At 61.9% G+C, this 4,810-nt stretch overlaps 1 pseudogene; it reads left to right on the plus strand.

The window, feature by feature from the left end:
- The first annotated feature begins 3,298 nt into the window (after positions 1 to 3,298).
- LOC112548587 overlaps positions 3,299 to 4,810 on the plus strand; it is a 10,830-nt pseudogene continuing 9,318 nt past the window's right edge.

Genomic DNA, 4,810 nt, shown 5'->3' on the forward strand with positions numbered 1-4,810 from the left:
AACAGAGGGGGGGTCCCTTAGGGGTGGGAGAGGCACGGGCAGAGCTGAGGGGGCAGGGGCTGCAGGTCAGGAGTTGGGGGCACCGGCAAGGCTGGGGGGGCAGAGGATGCGGGTGGGGAGTGAGGGGCACCAGCAGGGCCAGGGCGCTATAGATGGGGAGTGAGGGGTGCCAGCAGGGCTGCATGGCCGTGGCTTGGGGGGGAGGGGCCCGGCCCCGGGAAATGAGAGGAGGCGATTGGCTGCTGGCTGCCCGAGGGGCGGGGCGGTGGCAGCGCGGTCCCAGGTGCATCACTGACACTTGAATTGCGGTTTGGGGTGATTTGAAAATGGTATTTGTTGTAATGCAAGTGAAAATAAAAAGTAATGGGTTCGATTATATGATTTTTTACAGACAAACTGAAGATTTGTGCCTGCGGGGTTCATGACAGGGGTGCGGAGAGGAGACTGGGGCGCGAGAGCAGGGACCCAGGTGCCTGGGTCCTTGCGGGGCCAGGGCGGTGCTGAGGGCCTGGACGCCTGGGATCTCTGAGGGAGGGGCTGGGGTGAGACCTGGGGGCTCGGATGCCTGGGTCCTCGGGGGCTGGGGGGTGAAAACAGTGCGTACGCCTGGGATCTCTGAGGGAGGGGCTGGGGTGAGACCTGGGGGCTCGGATGCCTGAGTCCTCGGGGGCTGGGAGGTGAAAACAGTGCGTCGTTGCTTCTGGGTCTGGAGTCTAGGGTAGGAATCAATCAGTGTTTATACCGAAAAGCTCGCTAAAAAGCATTTTTCCAACTCCTTGAGTTGGTCTAATAAGATACTGGATTTACGCAAAGAAGTGTGTGCGTGCGTGCGTGTGTGTACAGGCAAAGATTGCACTTATAAGTCTCCTACGTACCCACGCGTCTTAGCCTCGGTCCCCCCTCATTCTCTTCCCTTTCCCTTTTTCTTCATTGTCCTTCTCTTTTTCTCTCCCACTTCTTTTCCCTCTTGTTCCCCCGCCCCGCGGACGCGGTCGCCTTCACCCACGAAGGACAAACAACATTTACACACACACACACACACACACACACACACACACACACACACACACACACACACACACACACACAGTATTTACTCTTTTCTATCCCTGTGAGCAGTTCTTCTAAGTAACACACCGTTGCACGGGACTCGCTGCCCCTCAGCTGCACGGCTGCAGGAGACGAGCGCACACCAGACACGCTGCGCTCACACTCGCGGCGGCAGTGCGGTAGTCGTGGTGCTAGGACACCTCGGAGAAGATCTCATGCTCAGAAACGTTTCCTTGAATCAGCGGTTTGTTTAGCTGCGGTTTGGCTGAAAGTAAGGTCACTCGCCGGGCGGGTGGCCGGGAGCTTGGCGCCTTTCTACCATTGGCCGGTCCGCTGCGTGTACCCGCCCCCCCGGGAATCGAGAGCCGGCGATTGGCTGCTACTTGCCCGAGGGGCGGGGTTGCTGGCAGTGCCAGCTGTAGGTCCCCGGTCTGGGCAGCCTCGACTGGGGTCCGTGCGGGCGGGCGGGGGTCCCGCAGGGTCCGCCCTGGCTGTCCTCACCCTGGAGCCCCCGTGCTCACGTGGGTGCGGGGCGGCGGCCCTGGGGGGACCGGGAGGTCGCTAGGGCAGGGGCAGGGCACTGTGTGGGATGCAGCGGCTGCCCCCTCCCAGGGCGCTGTGGAGAGACTTGGTCTCACAGGTCAGGGGCCAGATCCTGCCCTCCCCGGTCCAAGCTACAGCATCTGGCTGGAGCCCCCTGCCCTGCCCTGCCCAACCCCAGCCCACACAGCAGGCCCCTGCCTGGCCCTGTGCTCCCAGGACGATGGTAAGCAATGGAGTGGGACAGCTGGGAAGGGAGAAGCTGGTTGTGGGCTCAGAGGAGTCCCAGGATATGGCAGGACAGTGGTGAATGAACGGGCTGCTGGTTTGGGCACCCAGCCTGGAGCAGGGCAGGGGGGGCTTGAAGGGGCAGGAAGGGCCGAGGCGATGGGAAGGGATGTTGGCAGGTGCGGACAAAGGGACCAGAGGAGACAGTGGGGCAGGGAGGGAGGCAGGCAGCGGTCCAAAAGGGAGATGAGAATCCCAGGGGTCAGGACCAGACCCCCAGGTGTGAGGGCTGTGCTGGGCACTGACCATGGGGACTCAGACATCTGTGCGGGGGGGGGAGCCCAGACCCCATTACCCCCAGGTGCAGGCAGGGATTGGGCTGAACGGGGCCAAGCCCTGGAGGCACCTCTGGGGCCACAGAGTCCGGTCCCTGCTCCAGGCAGCTGCAGCATCCATTGCTCGGGCTCCACTCCTGGGTCTCTGTGCCCCGCAAGGAGGCTGCCCAGCACCATGCTGCTCCCGCATGGAGAAACACTGTTCTGCTTTCCAGCCTCGACTCATCCTGGCTGATTTCACCTGTCCCTTCCTCCCCCGACCTTGCCCTTCACTTCATTCCCACCCTCCTGCCCACCCCTGGGCTCCTGCATTGCCAGGGTGCGCGGGGGCCGCACTTGTGTCCCCTGAGCTTTGTTCTTTATGGATGAAGCCCCTGAGCTGTCCCATGCTGCCCCCCCCCTTGGGGTCGGCTCTGCATCTGCCCAGCCTGGCAGCCCTGGGTGGCACCTCCTCCCTGGGGCCGTGACCCTGATCAGGGCCTGGATCTGTGTTTCAGGGTCTCGCGCTCCAGCTCATGTATGGCTATGAGCTCCACAGCACTGGAGGAGCACTGCAGAGCAGTGAGTCCTGGTGCCACCACCCAGGGCAGCAGTGACCGGGGCACCTCCCCCTGCCCAGGCAACGCCCGCTCCATCCCTCTGTTTCCAGGGTGCCCAGTGCTGCTGTGGGACATAGTGCCCCTGTTCCTGCCCTTGTCAGGCCTTCCAGCTGGGCAGAGCTGACCGGATGTCCCTGCCTGGCGGCGTGTCTAAGAACCAGAGATCAGCTGTATGGGACCCTGTTCCTGCAGCCCTGAGCCCAGCACACCTGTATCTCCCATCCCTTGTGCTCCTGCCCCGATGCCGTCTGCTCCTGCCTGAAATGGGCCCTGGAGTCAGGTTGTGTGGCCCAGTGCAGGGCCCAGACCAGCTTCCTGGCAGGGGTGCTGAGGGTCCTGCAGAAACGGTCGCTCTAACACATGTCTCCTCCCTCCCAGAGCGTCCCATGGCACAGGAGAGCGACAGGCTGTCATTGCAGGATGGGTGCACCACCCTGTCCTGTTGGGCCCATGGCTTCTACCCCAGGGATGTGGCTGTCATCTGGCTGAAGAATGGGGAGGCGCAGCGCCAGGAGATGAGCTGCTTGGGGGTCCTTCCCAGAGGAGATGGGACCTCAGACCTGGGCCACCATTGAGATCTACCTGAGCAGCTACCACAACTACACCTGCAGTGTGGAGCATGAGAACCTGGGTGCAGCCCTGAGTGGCCTGGGACAAGGGCAGGATGGGTGAGTGTCCCCTGCACGAGGAGGGAGAAGAAACATGGCACTTCAGGAGGGGGGCTGACTGACCCTGCTAAGTGGGGAAGGAACTGGGGCGGGTGGTCAGAGGATGCAGAGGGTACTGGGCCCGTGCAGTGTTGGGGGCAGGTTGGAGGTTCCTGTTGCTCACAGACCTCTTGCAGAGTCCCACCTGATGCTGATCGTGGGCATCCTTAATGCTGTGGTGCTGCTTGTTGCCGTGATGAGTGATGATTGCAGCTGTTTACTTCCTCAGTAAGTGCCGGGGGAAGCCCTTGGGGCCAGGCTATGCCCAGGTCTTGGGGCAGGGGAGCAGGGAGGGCTCATCGCCACCTGGGAGCTGGGGGATAGGGGATTCTCCAGCTGCTCTGGGCTCCCAGGTCCACATACCCCCGGGGTAGCAGCAGCCAGACCCCAGCACCAGAGCTGGGAGGCTGCCTTTGATGGGGGCCCTGAGGGCAGCTCCTGGGGTCCACATACACTGTGCCCCACAGCCCATCCCCTCCCCATTGTGGGTGTCCTGGCTCCAGGTCCTGGTCTGAGCCCCTGGCTCTGTGCTGTGCAGGCAGCTCCTTCCTGGGCTGTGGCCCCAGGTCAGAGCCGTCCCCAGTTGTGGAAACAGCCGCAGTCGCTGACCTCTGCCTTCTCTCTGCAGGGAGACAGGGAGCGGCATACAAAGCAGCACCTGGTGAGTGCGAAGCCTCCTCCTCTCCCCCCAGCCCCACAGGTGCCGGGGAGGCTGGGCAGAGCCCTGGGCCTCGCTCCTGTCTGGGGAGTCACAAGGGCACCTGTCACCCTGGAGTCTGCGCTTTCTTGCCTAGCTTGCTGCTGTGGCCCTTTGGCTGAGGGCAGGCCAAGCTCGGGGGCAGCCGTACCCCAAGCCTCTGGGCTTGGACCTGCGCGTAGGTTGCCTGTGGAAGGAATTAGAAACATCTGAAGCCCCAGGTGTCGGTGGTAGGGCCACATATGGTTCTTGACTGACCCATGGATTTGGAATTGATTTGGCTCAGAACACGAACAAGACAAAAACATTTAAAAAAAAAATCACCTTCTTGCTGGCAGGGGCTGGTGTGGGGCATGGAGGCACTGGGCAGGGGGAACTGGTCCCTGTGCTCAGGGAGCTCAAACCCCCTCTTCCTTCTCTCTCAGCCCACAAAACCTCAGAGAGCCAAGGCTCAGCAAGCGACGCCTTGGGGAGAGAAGACTTAGAGAGCTGCGGTGGTGTCATAGATTCATAGATGTTAGGGTCGGAAGGGACCTCAATAGATCATCGAGTCTGACCCCCTGCATAAGCAGGAAAGAGTCCTGGGTCTAGATGACCCCAGCTAGATACTCATCTAACCTCCTCTTGAAGACCCCCAGGGTAGGGGAGAGCACC

This window comes from Alligator sinensis, unplaced genomic scaffold (genome assembly GCF_000455745.1).
Source record: "Alligator sinensis unplaced genomic scaffold, ASM45574v1 scaffold732_1, whole genome shotgun sequence".
Classification (NCBI taxonomy): Eukaryota; Metazoa; Chordata; order Crocodylia; family Alligatoridae; genus Alligator; species Alligator sinensis.